This window comes from Cebus imitator, unplaced genomic scaffold (assembly GCF_001604975.1).
Source record: "Cebus imitator isolate Cc_AM_T3 unplaced genomic scaffold, Cebus_imitator-1.0 Scaffold209, whole genome shotgun sequence".
Classification (NCBI taxonomy): Eukaryota; Metazoa; Chordata; class Mammalia; order Primates; family Cebidae; genus Cebus; species Cebus imitator.
The window spans coordinates 2,769,311-2,795,967 of record NW_016107524.1 but is presented as its reverse complement, the minus strand read 5'-3'; the positions used below and the strand labels follow the sequence as shown (position 1 = coordinate 2,795,967).

The 26,657-nt window shown below is 37.9% G+C and overlaps 1 protein-coding gene across 13 annotated transcripts in view; it reads left to right on the top strand.

Annotated features, from left to right (window-relative positions):
* Nucleotides 1-4,759: 4,759 nt before the first annotated feature.
* Nucleotides 4,760-26,657, top strand: part of FOXN2 (forkhead box N2) — a 68,601-nt gene continuing 46,703 nt past the window's right edge. For 8 of the 13 annotated variants that reach the window (XM_037745732.1, XM_037745731.1, XM_037745728.1 and 5 more), the window contains exon 1: nt 20,518-23,046. The gene's annotated coding sequence lies outside the window, so the exon portion shown is untranslated. Of the gene's footprint in view, nt 4,899-20,517; nt 23,047-26,657 lie in introns of those variants that run through there. The other 5 variants (XM_037745733.1, XM_017548523.2, XM_017548525.2 and 2 more) reach the window with 5 other exon arrangements.

Here is a 26,657-nt window from a genome sequence, read left to right as displayed (position 1 = left end):
GTCAGTATCAATATTCATTTAGATTTACCCACATATTTATCATTTTTATTGATCTTTATTTCCTACCATATCTATGACCTTATAACTGGGATCATTTACCTCCTGCCCATAGAATGCTACTGTCAATACTCTGTTTTGTTCCTTCAGAAATTCCTTAATTTTACTTTCATTCTTAAAAAAATATTTGTTTCAGTCCTTTAAAGTTATCATTCCATCATTTTCTGGCTTCAGCCATTTCTATTAAAAAGTCAACTGCAAGTCTAATTTTCTTTCTTTTTTTTAAATACTCTCTTTTCTCTGACTGCTCTTAAAGCTTTTTCTTTTTGTCTTCAGATTTTAGCAATATTTTCATGATGAGTCTGTATACCAGCTGTGTGAATTAAAAAAAAAAATCCAGATGGAAAGTCATTGGTTCAAACATTATTTATGCTCAATACCTTTCCCTTTCCTTTTGGAATTTCATTTACGTTAATATTAAACTTCCTTACTATATCTTCTATGGGTTCTATATTTTTCCAACCATTTTCCTTTTTGTATTTCATTCTCAATATTTTCTTCTGACTTACCTTCTAGTTCACTAATTCTACCTTTATCTGTGCCTAATATGCTCTTATACCCATCATTGTCTTTATTTTCAGTTAGTAAATTTTTTTTTTGTTCCAAAATATTCATCTAGCTCTTTTTTCAAGTTTCTAGTTGTCTGCCCAAATATTTAATCTTGTGTTTGATTTATCTGAACATAGTAGGCATTGTTATTTTTAAATCTGTACCTGATAATTTCACTCTCTGACTCCTTTGGGGTCTGTTTTTGTTTTCTGTTGTTTCTACTATATTTTTTCTTATTTCCTTATGTAACTGGTTTTTTAAAAAATTGTGTAGTAGGCATTGTGTTATCCAAATTATATGTGGAAATCATTTGCGGCCTAGATAATATTATTTTACTCCAGAAACGATTTTAGTTTGGTTCTGCCAAGTGCTTGTGGGCATGAACTCAAAGAAATTACCCTAATCCAGTTTCAAGGTTGAGGTGATCTAAAGCTGAGCTACAGACTCTCCTTTTACGATGTAGCCTTTTGAATTCCTTGTCCAAAGCAAGGGGTCTTCAATAGAGTTCACCTCTTTCTCTCTTAGTATGCCCTGAACTCCAGTCTCTGTTCCCCATTCCTGCTTATCCTCTCAGCAGCCCTCTATGGAATGGACAAATGGACTGCCATCATTCCCCAGACCATGGTCTGGTAACTCCTCATTAACTTTTTAGCTCTCTAATGCCTTCAAGCTGATATCATTTATACTTTGTTGAGCTTTTCTAGTGTCCTCAGCAAGAGGATTGGTCCAAATTACAGTTCATCCCAAGACTTAAAAAAAGGTAGATATCATTAAATACAGGTAGTTGCTTTTAAGAAATGCATTGAAAATGATCCGTCAGGAAAAAATTAGACTTTTATTCATAATTCTAACCTTTTAGCCCAAATGGCAGACCAGTATTTAGGAACATTATATACTAGTCCTGGTATCATAGAATTTGGGATTTCTTATTTTATTGACAAACATTATTGAACATCACTACTGAACCCAAAGCTATTCTAAGAAATTGTATCATAGAAAAACATGGTTCTTGACCTCAAGGGGCTTGAAGTCTAGACTCCTTATTGACAAACTGATTATTTTTAGAACCATCAATTCATGATCAAAAAGTCTTTTGTTGAACTTATGCAGCATTATACAATGATCAATACATTTAAAACATAAACACATATTTGAGCTTCTATCACTTTTTTAGCCTAAGCATGGGGGCATTTTAAACAACATACTTTCTAATGCATTTGTCTTCCAGTAAATTTTATCACTGAATATGTTCCTTTGACATAATTTGGAGATAGAAAAATACTAAGCTTCACAAGAGTTCTTAAATGCTGGGATCTTTTTCCTAGAGTTCAGCTCTGGTTTCCTAGCCTTTTCACTGTTACAAACTCCTGCGAAAAGCTATTCACTCTGAATCATCATTGTCTTTAATCAGGGCTTTTCCTTGGTAGATGTTCAAAGTCCTCTAAAAATGCCTGTAGGTATACTAGTATCCTTGGATTGTAAACTAAGGGCATAACATATCTGCTGAGACCTGAGCCTTACTCACAAAGATTATTTAAATATGCCCAGACTTTCTGGGTTGAATCAGTTTGTTAAGGATCAGAAGAGAGAATTTAGTGAATGAGGATGCAGTAGATTAATTATTTGATCTTGGGCAAGTTACATAACTTTTCTGGATTTGTTGTCTCATGATAGGTTGAGTTCCTAAATGACACATCTCTGAAGTATCTTCCAGTTCTCAAATTCTGTGATTCTTCTACAGCTGAAGAGGACTGCTTAGCCACTTGATGTTAATATAGATGGATGGCTGGGCATGGTGGCTCACGCCTGTAATCCCAAAACTTTGAGAGGCGGAGGCAGGCAGATCACCTAAGGTCAGGAGTTTGAGACCAGCCTGGACAGCATGGTGAAACCCTATCTCTACTTATTTTACTGACAAACATTATTGAACATCAATATGTTCAATATGTATTTTGTAAAAATACAAAAATTAGTCGGGTGTGGTAGCGCCCTCCTGTAATCCCAGCTGAGGCATGAGAATCACTTGAATGTGGGAGGTGGAGGTTGCAGTGAGCCGAGATTGCACCACTGCACTCCAGCCTGGGTAACAGAACGAGACTCTGTCTCAAAAATAAATAAATAAATAGATGGAGTAAGAGCAATGAAGATGAAACATAATTAAAGTTCAATATATCAAGTAAGATATTAGTAAAATAATTTGTAAGAAGATTAAGATATGTTAGTGGCCACTACAACAATGGCTGGCAGAGATAAAACAAGACTGAGGTGTGAGGAGGCTGTGGCTCCATCTTCTTTCAATCTTCCCTTCCTTCTTTCCCCTGCCCCGTCTCTACTATACCCCCCTTCCAGGAATTTCCTTCAACATGTCCATATGAGTGGGCAACAGTGATTGCTCCGAAGGCAGAAGTCACAGCAACTTCTGCTCCAATTGAAGCACATTGTACATTTGCCTTGTGGCCTCCGAATGCAGCTGTGAGGCCCTGCAGGACAGTGCAAGGAAAGACAAATGGAACTGGTAGATGACTGAACAAATTATATGAATGCAGTGCTTCATCTGTGGAATGATGGGATCAAATGTTTACTTTTTTTTTTGAGACATAGTCTCTCACTGTTGCCTGGGCTGAAGTGCTGTGGTGCGATCTCGGCTCACTGCAACCTTGCCTCCCAGGTTCAAGCGATTCTCCTGCCTCAGCCTCCTGAGTAACTGGGATTACAGGCACCCCCCCACCACACCCAGATAAGTTTTGGTATTTTTAGTAGAGACCGGGTTTCATTATGTTGGCCAGATTGGTCTTGAACGCCTAACCTCCTGATCCACCTGACTCGGCCTCCCAAAGTGCTGGGATTACAGGCGTGAGCCACCATACCCCGCTTACATTATAAAAATGTGTTCTGATGCCCATAATTCTTCTGTAGCTGTCAGCCCCACACCTGACTTATTTTATTGTCAGCAGGTAGCTTGTTTCATGCAAAGCTCACCTTATACTCAGAGCCTGGGCACAAAGTGAACATGCTCAGTCAGTATTTGGGATTTTCCTTTAGACTACTCAACACCGTTGTGAGATAGGTATCACTACTCTAGTTTTTGAAGATATTGATAAACTCAAAAATTTAATTATCAGGATCATATTCGTAGCAAACTAAAGCCTTAGTGCTGCCACTTCTCATATATTTGATGGGTCATTTTTCTAAGCCTCAGCTTTCATATCTGTAAAGTTTCTACTTCTAAGCATCAGTTTCCATATCTGTAAAGTTTCCATGAGTTAGATAGGGTTGACATATTTAGTAAAACAAAACAACCAGAAAGTATATACCAAACAAGATATTCTTACATTTAAAAAACTCTCCATTTATCTGAAATTCAGGTTTAAATGGGCACTCCTGTATTTCATGTGGCATGGCTATGTTGTCATTACGGATATGACAATGCATGTTAAGTCCTTAGCTTCTGTAAATTCTATGCACATTAAATTTTGAATTTGATCCAAAGTCTTTTTTTCCCTACCGCAAACACATTGACTTATTTCCACAGAACATTTCAGTTAAGAGAGAGTAACACTACTTTAAGTTACAGCAATGCTTTACCGTTCCTAAAGCGCTTTCAAAGCCTGGCCAACGGCTGAAGCCTGTAGCGGAAACCCACATAACTCGGGGTGTCGAGAAAGGTCTCCACAGCCCGGGCACACGCAGCTAGGGCCGTCGGGCCCTGCGGCAGCCTTGCCCCGCCCCGCGCCTCCTCGACCACTCAGCGGCCGCGCCGCGCCGCCGCTGCACTCCTATAGGTCCTTCCCCGGACAGGCGAGGCCTTTCCATTTTCCCGCTTTCCCCTGCCCTGTTCTGCCCGAAACCCGCACCGGCTCATAGCGCCTCCGCCCTGCCTTCCGTGTGAGCCCCGCCCTTCCGGACCCTGCATTTCACCCCCTCCCCAGCCGCCTTGCCTGGCAGCCAGCCGGATCCCAGGCCCGTCCCTTCGGTAGGAGGTGGGCGGGAACAGGGAGCGGCCGGCCGAGCCCCCTTGCTCTGGGTCGCCGGAGGCGGGACGGGAAGGAGGGGCGGGGCTAATCTCCTTGGCGCCGCGTTGCCATGGCAGCGAGGAAGGGGAGGGAGGAGGAGGAAGCGAGCGGGAGGGGGATGTGGTGCTGTCTGGGCCGCCACTGCAGCTGCCGCTGCCTGCTCGTTGCCGCGTCTTCCCGGAGGCGACTGCTGGAAGCTACAGGGAACAGCTGCGGTGCTCTGCCATATTGTCTTCCCCGGCCGGTCCCTCGCCTCTTGGCCGGTCGGCCGAGCTGACGGTGAGTCCCGGGCAGAGCGGTGCCCTCCCGGGCCGGCGCCGCCCGCTGACCGCGCTCCACGCCCCGGCCCGCGTCGCCGCTTCGGGGAGCGGAGGCAGCGCGAGCGACCGGCGCCAGGCGTGGGGCGCGGAGGCAGATGTCCCGTGAGAAATTTGTGCCGGCGCGGGGGTGTCCCCGGCGCGCGTCTCTGGTGGTGTGTGGGTTCCTGGGGGTGTCGAACTGAGGGGAGTGTGGCTCGTGAGGAGTTAGGAGTTTTTTCTGAGAGGTCATGATCGCACGGGAGGGGCTGTCGAGCGGCGGAAACCGCCGCGAGGGTGTCTTCCTCCGGGAAGGCGTGGAGAGGTCCCCCGAGGACCTTCAGGGCTCGGCTCGGGGCTGGAATCTGCTGTTAGGGAAGTACCCCAAGCACCTTGGAGTCTTTGCAACGCCCCCTCCTCCGGCTTGAAGTGGAGCAAGACGTGCCTGGCTTGGAGTCTTCGTCCGGCCCCGGTTGGGATTGGTTGGGGCCCGCCAAGTGGTGCCCAGGGAGGCGCCGGGGGCGGCCGGACGCTGTAATGGGCAGAGGCGGGTCCCGGGTATGGGGGTGGCTGACCCCCGTGCCCTCTCGCTCTTCCACCGCCCTCTCGCCCCTCCACCGCCTCGTGGGCCTCGGAGGGAGCTAATGTTTTAGTGCTGCAATATGGACACTTCCTGTTCGCCACCTCCTTTGGGGCCGTGGTTACCTTTGCCCTCCAGTCCTGTCTTTCCTGGCAAGGTGAGAGGTCTGCGGTGGGAGAGGCCCTTCAGCCTTCCGAGTTTGCTCCACTGCAGCAGCAGCCTGTGTGGAACTCGGATGGATGGTGGTAGTTAGGGGAAAGCAGCCCATGTGCTCAGTGGTCCATCCTCCACTCTTACTTAACTCCACCCCCTTTTGCACCTTTGCAACAAGCCTCTGTTCTCACCGCAGCTCTTGAGAGTTGGGGTGTCTGCTTCGCTAGGGAGCCACACTCTCGCAGTGTCCTTGCACTGGGTTTCTGCTTTACAGTCTCTTCATTTTCTCCGTACTGGGGGAAAAAAAGAGCCTTAGCGTGCAAAGAAATGACAGAGACTTTCTTTCTCCTACCGGATCTCCGAGGTGAGGGGAGGAGGGCAGTTAAGTGTTTCCAGGTTACTTGAAGCTGTTTCTCCTATCTTTTTTCTGATTGTGACAGCCACGTGGCCGGCTGAGTGTAATAGAGTGCTCTAGTGGCACTAGGGGCTGAGGTTTCTCTGGTAGCCAGGGGCTTTGTGACTGTGCTGTCGCTTCGCATGTACATTTATCTTGGTGCTTTCTTAGATGGCGAAGAGGAGGAAGCTGAACCATTCATGCCTATACCTGTTTCATCCGAATCTTAAGACTTACCTCTGTTACCCTGCAGTTCTTCTAAGGTGTATATTGGCGTGTTGTTTTGTTTGTTTGTTTGTTTTTGCCGTTCTCTGCTGTTTTGATGATCTATCTTTAAAACCTCAGTATTATTAGATACCATCATAGAATAATAGAATAGTACATTATGTAGTTTGCCAACTCTGGAAAAAAACATTACTTGAATTTCAAAACCATTAATCAGAGATTCTGATGTAATCAGAAATAATCTCATTATCTGGAGGATTTCTTTTTGACAGTTTTAGAAAAATCTTTTTTTCTTTTAACCTAAAAATTATGATCTAAACGTAAGTAAATAAAATTACCTGTGAAAATACTTTTTTAGGGATGAAGTAGTGATTTGATTTATGTGTTTGTGTACTTTTTAAAGCTTTTTTTGGAAAAATGTGAAGTTAATATGAATGTTAACATGAACAGATTTTAAGAGAATGAAATATAGTTTTTAGAATATATAAAAGTAGAAGATCAAAGAGTTGAAGATACAAAATAAACCTGGAGAGTTTGCAAAATTTTAGAGAATTTAAGGACAATCCTTGGTTACTAATACATCATTTCATTTTGTGAATGCTTTGGTAGTTTTAAATTATTTCTGTAATGTGTGTTTTTATTTGAATTAGTTTTACTTGAAGAATGTTAAATCACAGGAAGCATTTAAAATCTGCACAAGAACTGTATAGAGAAGTTATAGCCACACCATTTTACTGGAATTTTAATTACCCCATAACAATGGTGCTCAATCAGAGAGGTTAATAGATAAAGATATTGAAATGGCATCTAGGCCTCAGGGCAGAAAAAACAATACAATTGAGAAATGAGTATATGTGCTGAACACTGAGAGCAATTTTTAGTTGAGAAAGAAAAATAAATGAGGTCACAAAATACTTATATAAGGCTAAGGCAGAAGTATCTTCTGAGATCAGGAGTTCAAGTGCAACCTGGACAATGTGGCAAGACTTCCATCTCTTAAAATAGGGTTGCTCAGCCAGGTGTGGTGGCTGGTGCCTGTAATCCCAGCACTTTTGGGAGGCTGAGGTGGGCAGATCACCTGAGGTCAGGAGTTCGAGACCAGCCTAGCAACATGGCAAAACCCTGTCTATACTAAAAATACAAAAATTAGCTGGACCTGGTGGCACAGCCTGTAGTCTCAGCTACTCGGGAGGCTGAGGCAGGAGAATCACTTGAACCTGGGAGGCAGAGGTTGCAGTGAGCTGAAATCAGGCCACCGCACTCCAGCTTGGGTGACAGAGCAAGACTCCATCTCAAAAACAAGCAAACAAACAAAAAAAGGATTGCTTGAGCCCAGGAGTTTGAGACCAACCTGTGCAACTTGGTGAAACACCATCTCTACTTAAAAAAAATTAATTTTTTTTTTTTTGAGATGGAGTCCCACTCTGTCCCCCAGGCTGGAGTGCAGTGACATGATCTGGGCTCACTTCAACTTCCTCTTTCCAGGTTCAAGCAATTCTCCTGTCTCAGCCTTCCGAGTAGCTGGGACTACAGGTGCCTGCCACTACACCTGGCTAATTTTTTTTGTATTTTTAGTAGAGACGGGGTTTCACCTCATTGGTCAGGCTGGTCTTGAACTCCTGGACTCAAGTGATCCACCTGCCTCAGCCTCCCAAAGTGCTGGGATTACAGGCATGAGCCACCATGCCGAGCATATTAAAATTTTTTTAAATAATTTTTAAAATAATATAAAACAGGAAGTACCAAAAACATAAGCTGGAAGATAACTCGCTTATACATTCTTAGTTGTGGGATCCAGCTCTCAAAAGAAAACTTTAAAAAGTACTTCACAAAAAGGACTTAATCGTATTCTTAGGGCAGCATATTTAGCTGCTCCTTGTATGTGTGTGTATTTTTTGTTGCTTGTGGATTGTTGTCATTTTGGTAATGAGTTTTACATAAATTCAAAAAGAGCCTCCAAAAATAAAGTTTTGATGGCCCAATGCTTTACTGATTTCTCAGAAAAGAAATCTCAAATCTTAGGTTGAAGAGGTTATAAGCATGCATGGAAGAAAGTTTACAATGTGAGGATACAATTAGAACTGAAAGTGTATGATGTAGACAGGTGCCATAAGAATTAAGAGAGGGAAACTGAGACTTTAGAGGGCTCGAGTAGAGAAGGGAGACTTCTAGGAGAAATTAAGACTCTTGCTTTCTAGTGTCTAACCGTCACGTTACTCCCCTTGATCTTCCTGAAAACTGTATCACTCTAATGACCAATGCCCTGTATATCAAGCATGAATACCAAATTTATTCTCAAGACTTTTCTAACTATGGTTCCAATTTTATCCCATCTTACCTTCTGCTAACCTGTAGGAACTATTCATTATTCATTATCTCAGTGTTATATAACAATTTTATTTTCTTTATAACTTTACTGATATAGCATTTTTCTGTTGGAAATATACCTGTAAACATCCTCTTAACTACTGAATATCTACACAAGCTTGAGGGCTTTTTAAAAAAAATACAGAGACAGGGTGTTGCTGTGTTGCCCAAGCTACTTTTGAACTCCTGGCTTCAAATGGTCCTCCCACCTCAGCCTTCCAAAATGTTGAGATTACAGGCATGCGCCATGATGCCCAGTCTTGAGGACTTCCTGATATCTTGATTATCCTGAGAGCCTTTACATTTATAGAATGTTAGACCCACCTTCATCTCTCCAACTGAAAATTATTTCCCTTCTGTAATAGCATATGATTCTTTTGTGCTGTAGCATTCTATACTGCTTTGTTTTCATTTAATAGTTTTTGAGCACTTACGATGTGCTCGACATTGTTTTGTTTTGTTTTTTAAGAGACAGGATCTAGCTGTATTTCCCAGGCTGGGCTCCAGCAATCCCTCCCACTCCTGCCTTCCAAAGTGCTGGCATTACAGGCATGAGCCACAGAGCCCGGCCGATCAGGTACTGTTATAGTAACTGAGGATACAGCATTGAACAAGGCAAATTCCCATGCTTGTAATAATCTTTTTGGGTTTTGTCACCCCAATTAGATTATAAGATCTTTGACCACTTAAAGGAGTCTTATTTTCTCAGACAGACATTATGTGCTTAGTGAGTATTCGACTATTTTCTGAGTAAAGGAAAGGTAGGACCTATGGTATGAAGTGGAGAATTGCATAGAAAGGTCTGTTTTCACAAGTGAAAGGTACAAAGAATGACCAATTGTGGATGGTCTTGAAAGCATCACTTCTGAATTCAAATATGGTTTAATATTTTTTTAAAACAGCATTTGAGCTAGGGAACGATATAAAATCCTTATTTGAGGAAGTATTTTTTGAGTACAATGCACAAGACTGACTGTGGGAATGCAGAAAAATTAGAAGGATAGTGATCTATTAAAGAAAAAATTGGTAACTGTTAGAGGGAGTTTGGGAGGGTGTTCATTATTAAGAAGATGGTAAGTTTAGTTAGCCAAGTGTAAGCTAAATATAATATGACCTGTAGTGACTGGAGACAGGGGTGTGGGGTACTAAAGAGATGACAGCTAGTATTAAGAATTAGTGGCCAGCCTTGGTGGCTCACACCTGTAATCCCAGCTCACTGGAAGGCTGAGGTGGGCAGATCACCTGAGGTCAGGAGTTCAAGACCAGCCTGGCCAACATGGCAAAACCCTATCTCTACTAAAAATACAAAAAGTAGCCTGGTGTGGTGGTGCACGCCTATAGTCCCGGCTACTTGGGAGACTGAGGCAGGAGAATCGCTTGAACCTAGGAAGTGGAGGTTGCAGTGAGCTGAGATCATGCCACTACACTCCAGCCTGGGCAATGGAGTGAGACTCTCAAAAAAAAAGTGTTGAGAACAAAGACTGTTGCTTTGGGAAACTAACATTTAAGGAGCATTTGTTTGGTCATATTTGACTTCATAATTAATACTATAAATGTGTACAATGCTTATAGTATATATATGCATATATATATATATATATATATATATTTTTTTTTTTTTTTTTTTTTTTTTTTTTTTTTTTTTTTTTTTTTTTTTTTTTTTTTTGAGACAGAGTGGCACTCTGTCGCCTAGGTTAGAGTACAGTAGTGCGATCTCAGCTCACTGCAACCTCCACCTCCCAGTTCAAGTGATTCTCCTGCCTCAGCCTCCCGAGTAGCTGGGATTACAGGTGCCTACCACCGCGGCTGGCTGATTTTTATATTTTTAGTAGATATGGGGTTTCACCATTTTGGCCAGGCTGGTCTTGAACTTCTGACCTCACGTGGTCCGCCTACCTCAGCCTCCCAAAGTGCTGGGATTACAAGTGCAAGCCACTGCACCTGGCTTGTAGTATTGTTTTATTAGTAATTTTATTTCCTCTGTATGAGAATGCTATCCCTGTCCTGCCACTAAATATAAATATAAATAAACATCAAAAGAATGTTTATTATTATCTGCTTCCAAGGGATTTTGATCCATGTCTACTTTATTTCCCTTACCCTAACTTTTCTGTTTAAATAAATTTTTTATTTTAGAATAGCTTTATGGTTACAGAAAAGCTGCAAGATAGTACACTGAATGTACCTTACCCAGTTTCTCCTATTCAACTTTATACATTACTGTAGTATATTTGTCACAATTAAGGAAACAAAATTGTTACAGTATTATTAACTAAACTACATACTTTATTCTGATTTCCCTAATTTTTCCCTAATGTCTTTTTTCTGTTCCAGAATTTCACTTTCTACGACTTTTTTTTTTGTTTTGATGACTATGACAATTTTAAGAAGTACTTGTCAGAAATTTTATAGACTATCCCTCAGTTGAGATTTATCTGGTATTTTTCTGATGATTAGACTGGGATTATGATTTAGGGAGGAAGGTAACAGATGAAGTGCCAATCTCATCACATCGTATCAAGGATACAAACTAACAACATGATAAAACTGATGATGCTTACTTTGATCACATGGTTGAGGTCTTTGTCGAATTTTGCCCACTTTTCTACCTCTTTCCAGTCTCTCCTTGGGAAGCAACTCACTAAGTGCATCAAAAGCCTTAACCTAATGTTGATTCATGTATTTTTAATTTCCCTCAACCTAGTTTTTCTTTCTGTAAACGAATAATTAAACTTGGACAGATATTCATTGAGTATCTATTGTGTATAGGTGCTAAGAATACAGTGGTGAGCAAGAGAGACATTTCTCTTTTTCTGGAGTCCGCCTGATTTAAACATCACATAGGTTGTGTCTTCTCACCTTAGGTCCTGATTTCGTTGACAGTTATAAACATAACATTACTGAAGCCCTAAAGGGCTGCATAATAAATAACACTCTTGAGGTAAACATTTAGAATATATGCTGTTAGCATAAAGGTTAAATACATATACCATAAAAATAGCCACCTTTTTGCTCCCAAGACAGATAATGGAAAATTACTTTGATTCTTCCCATGTAGATATATTACTATTAAATCACAGGGATAGTTTTATTACTGTTAACTACCTTCCTGTCTTAAAAATGTTTACAGGTGTTAGAAGAAAATTTTTGCCTTCTTGCTAGTATTTTTACAGATATTAGTGCTTGTGTCACTCAAGCCCTTTTATTTCTGAGAAGTGGTTTGAAAGGTATATTGGAGAAAACATGGGGAAAACAACAGGGACCCTGGTCTCTTCTGTGAGGAGCCATGCTTATTTATTTGTGAAAAAGAAAATGAGGCTGAGGAAATAAAAACATAATCAAAGTTTTTAAAGTGATAGTAAATGTTTTTGGAGGGAATTTACTATGTATTTAATAGAAGAGTAGAATAGTGCTGCCATTCCTAGCGTTAGTAATGTTATTGGGAATGTCTTTAACCAAATAATACCAATTTTATTGGAGAATAAAATTTGATTAAAAAATTATTGAGTAAAGATTCCAGTTAATATTTTTCTTGTAAATTGGGTTAACTACAAAAACACTCTTATTTTGAACTCTTAATTGAAATTCTTTCTAAAATATGTCATTAATATATTTTAAATTGTATAGCCCACTGAACAGAATATTTATATACATAAGTTTTTTTTTTGTCTTTTTTTGTGTTTTTTTTTTTTTTTTGAGACAGAGTCACACTCCTCATCCTGGCTGGAGTGCAAGGTACATTCACAGTGCACTGCAACCTCCACCTCTTAAGGCTCAAGTGATCCTCCTGCTTCAACCTACTGAGTAGCTGGGACCACAGAGGTGCTCCCCGGGTAATTTTTTAATTTTTTTGTTTTTGTAGAGGCAAGGTCTGACTGTGTTGCCCAGGCTGGTCTCAAACTATCAGGCTCTAAGGATCCTCCTACCTCAGCTTCCCAAAGTACTGGAATTATAGGTATAAGCCACCTCACCTGGCCAATATTTAAATTCAAATTTTGCATTGACACAGGGTTATTGGTTATTCTGAGTTTTATATATAATCTTGGAGATAGAAAATTGAGGAAATTGACACATTTATATCCCTGTAGTTTGTTTCCTTTTCTTAAAAGAGGAAATACAGAGAAAAAGGGAAGAGGTTTCTTGTAAATTAAGATTTTACTGGTCCTTTTGACTGCACGGTGCCTGTGTCCAACCCTTCCATCCTTAAAAATTCAGTTTAAATACTACCTCTTTCTATGCTGATTGAACAACAGTTATTAATAATCATAGCAACAACTGCAGTCTTTATTGTGTCTGCTATATACTGGCATGGTTATATACTAGACCCATAAGTATATAATTCTTTTTTTTTTTTTTTTTTGAGTTGGAGTTGTGCTCTGTTGTGCATGTTGAAGTTCAATGGCTCAATCTTAGCTTACTGCAACCTCCGCCTCCTGGGTTGAAGCAATTCACCAGCCTCACACGCCTGGCTAATTTTTGTATTTTTAGTAGAGACGAGGTTTTACCATGTTGGCTATGCTGGTCTTGAATGCCTGACCTCAAGTGATCATCCTGCCTCGGCCTCCCAAAGTGCTGGGATTACAGGTGTGAGCCACTGCGCCTGGCTATAATTTAATTTTCGATAATGCTGTAAGGAATATCATATTCTCATAAACAATGAGAAATTGTGTAAATGTAATACTGGGTATTTACTTAAATCTCTCATACTTGAAAAAATCATTAATCTTTGTACTACAATCTGAAGTCTTTAAAAAATGAATATTTGTTAGGATGAGATGCTTGTATCTTGATCTGTCCCTAAGAAGTAAGGAAAAATACAAGCTAGGGAGAGAAACTAATATTTATAGAATGCTTACTCTGTGGCAGGAATGTTGCTACTTTATTGTTATAGAAGTTAAGTCAGTGGTATTATTCCCTGGGACTCAAGGAGGTTCATTTGTCAGAGATTGCATAAGCAAGTTGGTGGCTGGTGGGTCAGCTTGACTTGAAAGCCTTACTCTTTCACTTTTCTCTCTCCTCTTTTTTTTTTTTTTTAACTTGCCCCAAAGTGATGAAGATACTCTTTCACTTTTCTAGTACAGCATTTGCTATATTTATTCATTCATTTAAACATTTAAATGCTCACTAAATGTTATGGTCTGTGCTAGAGCATAAAAATGAATGTAATGAGTTCTGCCAACAAGGATTTATATTCTAGTGTAGTATTTCTTAAATGGGTGACTGAATTGGGGTGAGAAATTGTGACCAGCTTTTCTTAAAAAACAATTTAAAACAAATTTAGTACATTTTATATGGTAAGGGTAAAAGTATTATTTCATGAAATTGTGACCAGCTTTTCTTAAAAAACAATCTAAAAAAATTTTAGTGCATTATATGTGGTAAGGGTAAAGGTATTATTTTATGAAATTTTCGTTTTAGTTATATATGTATATGTATTGTGGGTCTCTGAAAAAAACACATTTCTTATGGTGGGATGACACTGAAAGTTTAAGAACTACAGGTCTAGTGGCTGAGATAGAATGGTAAGCAAATAATTATACATGATTATAATAGCAAGTAAATTTCTTTTTTATTTTGAGATGGAGTCTTGCTCTGTCACGTAGGCTGGAGTGCAGTTGTGCGATCTTGGCTGGCTGCATCCTCCACCTCCCAGGTTGAAGCGATTCTCCTGCCTCAGCCTCATGAATAGCTGGGATTAGAGGTATGCACTACTGCAACTGGCTAAGTTTTGTATTTTTAGTAGGGATGGAGTTTTGCCATATTGGCCAGGCTGTTCTTGAACTCCTGACCTCAGTGATCTGCCTGCCTTCACCTCCCAAAGTGCTGGGATTACAGGCATGACCAACCATGCCCAGCTGCAAGTAAGTTCTATAATAAGGTTCTCTATAGGATGCCAAGGAAGCATGATGGAAAAAGCAAATAATTCACCACTAATGCAAGGGGGGCTCACAGAGAGATAGATGACTTTGAGCAGTTTTAAAGCATGGGGTGAAGGGCCTTAAATACATCTAAAAAGCGTGATGGAGTGAAAGAGCTTAGTATATTCAAGACACTTGGGATAGTGTGAAATAAACACAAGTCTGTATTCCTGTATCTGTATTTTGGGGAACTTGTAGGCCATCATAGCAAAAATTTTAGATTTTATTAGGTCCCTAGTTTCTTTGGGTTCTCATGGTGTTCTTCTGCATTCTCATGGTGTTCTTCTACTAAAAAGCAAATACATATATATATATATTTGATTCTGTCATACAATCTAGGAGCAATTTTAAGGATAGGACAGTTTGACCATATAACATATATGCAGTACAAAATGGTGAGTGTAACCACACTGTTTATAAAAACAGTCACTACCAAAAATAGTTAAGCTGTTTTGTGGTGACTATCAAATGTTTCTTTTCTACTTTTTCTTATGTTCTGTCATCTGTTAATGAATTAATGATTCTAGGTTCTAAAGTTTCAATAACACTCTATAAGAGAAAAAAAGTTGTTCACTTTTCCTTTTAATTGGGAAGACTACCATTATTCAATTCTGAGGACATCTAGGGACCCAACCATTGGAACCATGTATGTATCAGACCCCATACATGCTACAAGCCACTTTGCAGACTTTACCTACAGCTGTATTCTGTTTGACTTGTGACTTTTGTTTTGAATTTTGCATATTTTGGTCAACATTTAAATATTGGTACATTTTGCTCAAAAATCTAGAGTTCTGTTTCTTGAAAAACTGGATATAGTGGCAACATTGGTTTCATGGAGTAATTAACTAAAGCTTATAAGTAGCTGCCCTTTTTTTAGGTAAGGCAATCCCCGCCATTCTCTTTTGTCCCACACCAACCCCTCTTCACTCATTTGTTGCCTACCTCACCTTTGTAGCAATTGAATTGTTTGCTTTTTGCTGTACTTCATGAGGCGTTTCAAAGGGGGCTTTTGGGCTTTGAAAGTTGGTCTTCCAGTATTGGGGAGAATGGATTGGGAGATATGAGAAGAGCCTAGTTGAAATGTATAATATTGCTGGATAAATGCATGTTGAATTTAATTATATTTGTTTTTGAGACCATATATGATTGTTACAAAAATTAGTTTTCTGGCAGTTTTTGAGTATTTCTTAACTAAAAAAAAATCTTTTTTGCACATTTTATTAGTTTTATTCTAAGAATGAATAAATGTTTAGTACTTTTAAAGCGTATATTACATGTGAGAAACAGAGCAGGTTGGTGCTATGTAATAAGATAATAGACTTTTCATTCATCCTCCTGTTTACCAAGAGTGAGGAAGAAACATTGGGAAAATGGTCTCATGGTTCGCTGTATAATTTTACTAAATTTGTTTTAAAGATCATTCCAAACGATTTTTGTAACTTTGTTTTTCATCTGATTCCTAGAAGTAGGTTGTTTTGTTTTGTTTTGTTTTGTTTTGTTTTGTTTTGTTTGAGCTGGAGTCTTGCTTTATTGCCTAGCCTCGGAGTGTAGTGGTGAGATCTCAGCACCCACTACACTCTCCGCCTCCAGGGTTCAAGCAATTCTCCTGCCTCAGCCTCCGGAGTAGCTGGGACTACAGGAATGCACCACCATGCCCGGCTAATTTTTTTGTATTTTTAGTGGAGATGGGATTTCACCATGTTGCCCAGGCTGGTCTCGAACTCCTGACCTCAGGTGATCCACCTGCCTTGGTCTCCCAAAGTGTTGGGATTACGGGCGTGAGCCACTGCACCTGGGTTGGAAGTAGTTTTAAATTAACATCAGCAGCAATTTATTTTCCTAAATTCTTTTTTTATCTTTTTTATTATAAAGTGAAATAAATGCAGAAAACCACACAAAACAGATGTGTAGCTTAGTGAATTATAAGGCTAGCACCTGTGTAACCCTGTCCTTTAAAAGTAACCACTGTCCTGGGTTTTCTGAAAATGAATTAAGCTTTTGGTTTTATTATCCAAGTATGTATCCCTAGGTGCTATCGTTAAGCCTGCTTTCTTGCTCATGCTCATACAGGTTCTTGCACTCCCCTCTCCTTTTTTTCCTTTTCATTAAGTTTTCTTTCTTTATACCTTCTGTTTCTCTGATTTTATCCAATACTTTTTTTTCTGATAGTCCTTTAAGTCTTCATTTCTGAAATGATTTTTTCCCTTTTATTTTCACTCTTTCTTGAGCTCCATTCACCTCATTTCTGAGCTTTTCTAATTCTGATATATCTGAGATATATATGTGTGTGTGTGTATCAATTATCCAAGAAATATATATATTATACAAGAAATACATATACCAGATACATATGTTGTAATGTATAATGTATATCTGATATATGTATTTCTGATATATATATGATATATCTGATTTATATATCTCTCTGATCTATATAGCTAATATATATTGTATGTATTGTGTATTATATATTACAATGTATATATATCTGATATATGTATTTCTTGTATAACCTTTTTTTTAAGTTTACTTTGAAATAGGAGTTCATTTTTATCACTTCTATGAGCATCTCTTTAAGGCTTGCTTTTGTTGTTTATAGGGATGTTATTTTATTCTGTTTCTTTTTTTTAGTAACTTTGTGTGGGATTCAATCTCTTGGGAGTATGAATGCTTTCATTTATACTGTGCTAGGAATAAGATGCGTACGAGTAAATAATTGCATTATGGGACATATACTAAACAATCAAAGATATTATGAGAATATACAGAGTAGGAACTTACTTTCCCCAAAGTGTAGGGATTGGATGAGGTGGGCTTACAATCATAATGGAGGTTTATTATTGGTGTATCAATATGTTTAATCCATTTTTTCTTTTTTATAATATTTTTTCTTTTTTATAATTGATATGTTTTGGGGGACGCATGTGATATTTTGGTATGTGTTTACAATGTATAATGATCAAATTAGGGTAGTTGAGATACCTGTCACCTGAAACATCATATAGTAGTTCTGATTTTAGTTTTTGAGGACTCTCTATATGGTTTTCCACAATGGCTGTATTGCTTTACATTCCCACCAACAGTGTATGAGCATTCCCCCTTTCTCCACATCCTTGCCAGCATTGTTATTTTTTGCCTTTTTGATAATAGGCTTTCTCACTGATATAAGATGGTATCTCACTGGAGTTTTAATTTGCATTTCTTTGATGATTAGTGATGTTGAGTATTTTTTTCATGTTTATTGGCTGCTTTATGTCTTCTTTTAAAAAGTAACTTGTTCATGCCCTTTGCCTGCTTTTTGATAGAGTTGTGTTTTTCTTGTTGTTTGCATGTCTTGTAGGTTCTGTATATTAGTCCTTTGTCACATGTATAGTTTGCAAATATTTTTTTCCCATTCCGTGAGTTGTCTCTTTCCTCTGTTATTTATTTTGCTGTTCAGAAGCTTTTTAGCTGATTAAGCCTCACTTGTCTGTTTTTGGTTTTGTTGCAATTGCTTTTGAGTTCTTAGTCATAAATTCTTTGTTCAGGCCAATGTTCAGAAGAGTTTTTCCTAAATTTTCTTTATTTTATAGTGTAGTTTCAGGTCTTATATTTAAGTCTTTAGTCCATCTATAATTAATTTTTGTATATGGTGAGACATGGACCCAGTTTCATTCTTCTGCATATGGCTATCCAATTTAGTAGTGCTTTTATACAAATAAATTTACTGTTGATTTCTTTCAATTACTACTTTAAAATGAAATATTGTTCAGATGAAATTAAAATATTTTATTTTTTATTTTTTTATTTTTATTTTTATTTATTTATTTTTTTGAGATGGAATCTCACTCTGTTGCCAACCTGGAGTGCAGTGCAGTGATCTTGGCTCACTACAACCTCCAACTCCCTGATTCAAGCGATTCTCCTCCCTTAGCCTCCCGAGTAGCTGGGATTACAGGTGTGTGCCACCACGCCCAGCTAATTGGAATTAAAATAATATTTTAAAAGTTTACTTTTGCTATAATATTGTCAAATATCATCAAGTGTCTCTTAAGTAGAGACCTGAAATTTGGAAAGTGAAAATATCACAAAGCAGAATGGAAAACATAGTACCATGCATAGTATTCTATACTTGAATGATAACTTGCTCAGTAATTTTTTTCTTTTTCTTTTTTTTTGAGACAGAATCTTGCTCTGTCATCCAGGCTGGAGTGCAGTGGTATGATCTCGTTCACTGCAACCTTTGCTTCCTGGGTTCAAGCAAGTCTCATGCCTCAGCCTCCTAAGTAGCTGAGATTACAGGCACCCGCTACCATGCCCAGCTAATTTTTGTATTTTTAGTAGAGACGGGCTTTGCCATTTAGGCCAGGCTGGTCTTGAACTTCTGACCTCAAGTGATTTTCCTGCCTTGGCCTCCCAGAGTGCTGGGATCAGTAAATATTTTAATGAATATCATATTTCATCCTTCAGTTTTTTTTGTTTCATATGGTTTGATTAAAATGTCTCCTTTGTTTCATTAAAACAAAACTTAGTGATGTGGTATGGTTTGGGTATAATTTTCCTTTTGTACTTCTATTCAAACTGACAGCAAGTTAGAGCCAGGTTGTGCTTGCTTGAAGTACTCTGCTTAGGGATATTGAGTCCATTGTTTTCTATTTTCTTTCTTTGATTAACAATACTTTTGACTTGGTCTGTATTAGCACCTCATAAAATATAGAACTTTAGTGTTTACAAAGTGATCTCATGTCTATTGTTTCTTTTGCACTCTTAATACAAATAACTACAGTAAAAAGAGGAAATGTAAATGCTTGGAACACAGTGGGAGAGATTTAAAGTCTCTAACAGAAAAAAGCTGGGGTGGGAATTATGTGGAGGAGTTGTTGTTAAATTAAGCCTTAAATATTAGAGTTTGACTGAATGGTGGTAGGGAAGGTAGACAATCCAGTTGTTAGAATATCAAAAGCAAGCATATAGAGAAATGTGCAGGAAGTATTTGAACAGGATTAGTATAGTTTGAACTGACTTGTAATAGAGAAGCATTAGCTTGGGCATATAGATATTAAATCAGATATATTGATTTTTTTTTTTTGTCTTTTTTACTTATGAAGCAATCTAGGCAGGATGTCTGACTAGTGTAGTAGTGAATAGTGTGAACTCTGGAGCCATACTTCCAGTTTGAAGCACACTGTTTAATCCTTCTCTGTATGTGTTTCTGCATATAAAATAGACACTAACAATGGCAACTACTTGATAGGGTTGTTAGGAGTAAGATTAAAAGAGCTAATAACAGTAAAGTATTTATAATAATGTCTGTTATCAGTAGGCATTCATGAGTTTTTTAATTTATGAAAGTACTAGCTTTTTCATTCTGTGTGTGTGCATTTGTAATGTACACATACATGTGTGAGTATATATGGAATATAATATGTGAGTGTGTGTGGAATAGATTCAGAGAAGAAATGTAGATCTCACATGTAAGTATCTATAGGAAAACTAGTAATGTTCGAATTTCAGTTTTGATTAGAATTTAGATTATTATATAATAAAGTCCATTATTTCATTTTACAGATGGCAAAGTTATGTACTAGCAGAGCTAGAACCAAATTTTGCTAGATCACGAATATTTGAGCAGTAAGCAAAACAGACAACTAGCTCTGTCCTTATGAGGCTTTCAGTTAGTCAGGAAAGATATATATTAAACCATCTCAGGTGTGACAAATGTTATAAAAAAGTTAGAGTACTATGGGAGATTAGAACTGGGACCCCTCCGTAATCTGGAATTTTAGAGAATTCTTCCCCCAAGATTTCTTTTTTTTCTTTTTAGACAGTCTTCCTCTGTCGCCCAAGCTGGAGTGCAATGGCACAATCTTGGCTCACTGCAGCCTCTGTCTCCCAGGTTCAAATGGTTCTCATGCCTCAGCCTCCAAGTAGCAGGGATTAAAGGCACACACCACCATGCCCAGCTAATATTTGTATTTTTAGTAAAGATGGGGTTTTGCTATATTGGCCAGGCCAGTCTCGAACTCCTGGTCTCAAGTGATCTGCCAGCCTTAGCCTACCAAATTGCTGGGATGACAGATATGAGCCACTGTGCCTGGCTGCCTTCTCCCAAGATTTCCAGGCTGAGATGTGAATAATAAATAGCAGTGAGCCAGGGTTAGGTAGAATAAAGAGTGTTCCAGCCAGAAGGAGTAGGAGTTGTATAGGCTCTGAAAGAGGAGAAACCGTGGTCTATTCAGATATCTGAAATGGAGAGAACAAGGGGAAGGGTAGCAAAAAATGTGACCTGAAAGGTTAGAGCATGGCTAAAATACACAGGGTCTTGTATACAAGGTTAAGGATTTTTACCTAAGAGTCCCCTTGATGGATTAAGCAGGAAAGGGACATTGCTAGATTGACATCATGCACTATTACATTAGCTATATTACAGAGGACAAATTAAGACAGTCTGGCATAAATTTAAGAAGATAATGTGGGAGCTATTGTGTGTGATTTGCAGAACACACCATAGGGGTTTCCATTCATGTATACAGGTTGTGCATCCCTAATACAAAAATCCAAAACCTGAACTGCTCCAAAATCTGAAGCTTTTGAGTGCCGACATGATGCCATAAGTGGAAGATTCCACATCTGACCAAACGTGATGGTTTGTAATCAAAATGCAGGTGCACAACACATGATTTATTCAATGTCTCCAAGGGAAAAATAAAATTACCTTCAGGCTATTTATATAAGATATATATGAAAAATAAATGAATATTATGTTTAGACTTGGGTCCGAACCCTAAGGAATCTCATTATGTATGTACAAATAAATATTACAAAGTCCAAAAAAATACCAAATCCACAGCATTCTGGTCTCAAGATTTTCGGATAAGGAGTGAATATTCAACTTATATTACCTTTGCAGTGGTCTGGATGAAAGATGATGTTGGCTTGGACTGTAGTTGTGACAGTGCAAATGGAGAAAAGTGGACAGATTTCAGAGCTATTTTAGATTTAATGACCCCAAAATTTATCTCCAGACCAGACATCTTTCCTGAACTTTGGAGCATGTATATCTCGAATGCCTGTCCTTGGATATCTCACAAATATCTCAAACTGAACAGGCTTTTAAAAAAATAGAACACTGCAAACATTAATCTGTCTCCAAAAAGAAAAAAAAAAGTAATTTTCTCTTCCAATATTCCTTACAGTACCAAATAGAACTAACATCCACTCACTTGCTAACCATGTCTACTAGTAGTGACCACTAGACTACTTAGCTATATGTAGCTGCAGTTGATATGGCTTTTTATAATTTAGATTATATTCCATGTAAGTTTATTTAGAAACATTTATTATAGAAAGTGTTAATAAAATCCCGGGTTGAGGATTCTCCTGCCTCAGCCTCCCAAGTAGGTGGGATTACATGCATGTGCTACTACACCTAGCTAATTTTGTATTTTTAGTAGAGACGGGATTTCTCCATGTTGATCAGGCTGGTCTTGAACTCCCAACCTCAGGTGATCCACCCCCCTCAGCCTCCCAAATTGCTGGGATTATAGGCATGAGCAACTATAAAAGACTAGCCAGAGATAGTCTTTAATAACATGAATATCTTTAATAATTTTTTAGTATAAATATATTATGTCAGGGTACATATGAGGTTAATTTAGTCCCACTTAAAATCAGTTCTGTGTTTGATTATATTTTTGTTTTGTTTTTAGAATTACATATACAGTCAACATATTAAACCAATCAGAATAGAATCCTTTTACTCCTACTTTCCAAATTTGACATCGGGACTATTAGTAAGATTGTCTGCATTTATTAGATTTATTTCTGATCATGAAATATACTTTTACTTCTTTTCAGTGGAGCAGTTTAATTGGCTATAGGAGATTTACTGCATGATTATGACTTATAATCAAGGCATTGAAATATTGTTATACATAAACTGTGATAACAAAGACGACGACTTGTTTATATTCAAATGCCAATCAAATTTGTCCTTTGGGACATTTGTTGACTTGTTAGGTTTTTATAACTTTGTTCCTTTCAGTGTTACTTTTTAAGTGCAGTATGGTCATCCCTTGGTGTATCATGGGAGATTGAGATTGGTTCTGGGACCTCCTGAAGATACCAAAATCCACAGATGCTTAAGTTTCTTGTTTTACATGGTGTAGTATTTGTATATAACCTACTCACATCCTTCCATATACTGGACTTTAAATCTCTAGATTACTTATAATACCTGATACAATGTAAATACTATATAAATAGTTGTTATACTATATTGTGTAGGGAATAATGATAAGAAAAAAAGTCTGTATCTGTTCATTACAGACACAACCAATCTTTTTTTCCCCCAAATATTTCTGATGTGCAGTTGGTTGAATCCATGGATACAGAACCCACAGATGCAGAGGGCTGACTGTACAAGTCTGTCAGAAAACTAAAGTGCTGGTAGGCTAATAATTGATCACTGTATGACTTATAATACAGGTGATACTACTTCTGATTCTAGATGGTAAGTATACTTTTCTCCTTTAATGGTTTTGTTTTTTTATTTCTGTGCTGTCAGTTTTTTTTCGGCTTTTAACCTATTTTTGTTTAGATATGGTATTGATAGCAATCCTAAAGTTTAAGTAGATGGATTTTGTAAGTTAGAGTTACTCTTCTTTTCTATCATATTTAGTAACATGTAGGGTATATAACTGCTGTGTTTGAGATAATAGAAGTTTACACATTGTTTAGTCACCAACTTTTAACATTTATTAAAAATAACCATTTTTCTTACAGTTTTCTAAACAGTTTCCACTCAGTTTAGATCTTTTGTGGTACTGCTTTTTGAAATCTGTGTTTGTGTGAAAGGCAGGAGGATTATGTGCCAGGGATACATCATAATATATTTGTTCTTCATGCAGAAAATCAGGTTTGTAAGTTATTGCTTCATTTTTACTTCCCCAAGAAAGGGATAAATGACTACACTTTTCTTTTTGAGACAAATACTGCAACAATGTGTAGAGGAACTCTATATACTGCTTACAATTGGCAGAAAATTATTAATATTTAGATAGAAGTGGCATCTAAACACATGGTTTACAAATTGAATCTGGGCAAGTTAGTGTAGGAAGAAAGTGAATTCAGTGGAAGGTTGCCACACAGATTTTTTTTTTTTTTNTTTTTTTTTTTTTTTTTTTTTTTTTTTTTAGTTTTAATGGTATCTGCTTTTAGTATGAATTGGAGAAAGGTTTTTCCCTACTCAATTTTATTTCATTTTTTACTCTCATTTGAGAAGCAATTTCTCCATGAGACAAATCTTTGACCCTTTTGTATTCTGCACTCCCATCCCCCTTGACTAGAAAATGCAGCTGCACACATTTTTTGTTTAGAGACAATGGATCACATGCTGTGTCACCTAAATCTATGACCAAGAGGCAGTTTTATCCTTAAGAGGCCATAATGCTTCAGTTCTCCTGGATATATGACATCATGTAGCATTATAATCAAATATACATCTTTTTGCAGTACATTTGGGATTTGAATTTGCCTTCTAATCTCAGTATTGGATTTTATGGCAATAGACATTATTTATAATGGAGAATCTTAATGAAAACAAAGAATGTATTGTTAAATCAATAGGAAAGGTTGTGAGTTCCTTTTATATGTCTTTTTTTTCTTCCATGAGGGTTACCAATGTTTTTAGATATTCTGAGATTATAGAATATCTTTAAAGCTATAGTGACTGTTAGGTTTGTTACACAGTGCCTTGCAAATAATGTGTGTTCAGTAAATGCTAGACCTTATTTTTGCTACTGACTCAACAAATTAACAGGAAGAATATTGTTTTTTTGAGTCAGAAGCAACCTTAATTACAAAGAAAAATAAATAAAAAATTGTTTTCCTTTTTAAAAATGAGAAAGCCTTCAGATTTAGAAAATATTAGTATCTATAAACTGCTAAAATATTTTATGTCAAGTTTATTATAATAAGCTGATTATAGAATAAATCTAGGAAATAACAATGCTGTGGCTTCCAGTCTTGAGAAATGGTGGTACCTTATTATAATTAATAAATATGGTTCATTCCTAAGAAGATTGGAGGTGAGGAAAGGAGAGGAAAATTGAATAGACATTTCTTTTATTATGTATTAACTCTTAGTGGCAAAGCAAGTTTAAATAAATTACAATGAAGTAATTGCGAGGCAGTTTCCATAAAATTCACAAACATTTGGATTTCTGGGCTTTGCCATAGCTCTGTAGTAGAATTATTTTTCTTCTCTGAAACATTGTTTAGTGATTTGAATTAAGTGAATGACTTCCTATTTCCCTTTACTAGGGTTATCTTAGCCTAAGTGAATTTTTTTTAAAATATTGGTTACTTTAGAGTGGTTGGATAAGAAAGCCACAAATCTGAGATTATGCCTACTTTCTGGTTGCTCTTTTGACATTTGTGAAATTGCTTGATTTGCTGATGACATGTAGTTCTTGGTGGGTGGTTAAGGGTAGCAAGTCAATAAAATAAAGTTTCCAAATATCTTAAGACCACCTAAAAAGAATTAGAGATTATAATCTTTTGAATGAGATGTAACCAAAAAATCCTATTCTTAAATGCTTCGGCATTGACCTATTTAAGTATTTAATGAGACGGATTTTAAGTAGGGAGCTGAAGTATAGGGTCAAAATGGTGAGAAACAATTTTATCTATAGGCTAGATGCTGCTATGTAGTTTGAGGTTAATTATTCCTTGCGTAAAGCGTGAGACTGGCTACAGTCTTTATCAGGGCCTCTTGGTGCAGTTATTCAAGTGTTGGTTTCAACTTCTTTCCTGTTCTAGTAGATATAACAGTTGGCATGGTTCTTTTTCACTCCAGTGTAGTAAAGCTTATTAGAAACAGCACAATTGATGTTCTTCATTACTCAAAAAGGTTATAAGGAAAGATATTCAGTGACTGGCTCAAGGGTACAAGGAATCAATTAATTTGCCTGAGTTTGCTTTGGGCTCTCAAGAATTGATTATTGTATTTTGTTTTGATCTGAGTTTTTTCTCAGTGCAACTTTTTTTTTTTTTTTGAGATAGAATTTTTCTCTTGCTGCCCAGCTGGAGTGCAATGGCACAATTTTGGTTCACTGCAGCCTCCACCTCCAGAGTGCAAGCGATTCTCCTGCCTCAGTCTCCGGAGTAGCTGGGATTACAGGCACGTACCACCATGCCTGGCTAATATTTTATATTTTTAGTAGAGATAGGTTTCAACATGTTAGTCAGGCTGGTTTCATACTCCTGGAATTGCAGGTGAGAGCCACCATTCCCAACAGAAATGTAATTTTTTTTTTTTAAGACAAATTCTTGCTCTGTTGCTTAGGTTGGAGTACAGTGGCATGATTTCGGCTTGCTGAAACCTCCACCTCTTGGGTTCAGGTGATTCTCCTGCCTCAGCCTCCTGAGTAGTTGGGATTACCGGTGCCCACCACCACGCCTGGCTAATTTTTGTATTTTATAGAGATGGGGTTTTGCCATGTTGGCTAGGCTGGTCTCAAACTCCTGACCTCAGGTGATCCGCCCACCTTTGCCTCCCAGAGTGCAAAGATTACAGCCATGAGCCACTATGTCCAACTATAAACTTTCAAAAATTAAACAATTATTTAGAAACAACATAGATTTAGGACTCTAAGAATTATGGTATCGGTAAGAGAGAAACTTAATTAAACTTCAAAATGGAGCATGAGATTCAATAATAAAACTTTAAAAACACTTTGTGAAGGTGTTGAACACATAATTAATTGAACCAAATTAATTGCAGCTATTCCTTATTTGCTGTGGACCTATATATGTTACTGATGTATACACTAAAAAACATTTATGTTGGCCAGACGCAGTGGTTCATGCCTGTAATCCTCACAATTTGGGAGGCTGAGGCAGGAGGATCACTTGAGCCCAGGAGTTTGAGACCAACCTAAGCAACATAGGAAGACCCTGCCTCTACAGAAGTAAGAAAATTAGCTGAGTGTGGTGAAACACACCTGTTGTCCCAGCTACTCGGGGAGCTGAGGTGGGAGGATTGCTTGAACCCAAGAGCTCAAGGTTGCAATGAGCTATGATCATGCCATTGCAGTCCGGCCTGGGCAACAGAATGAGGAA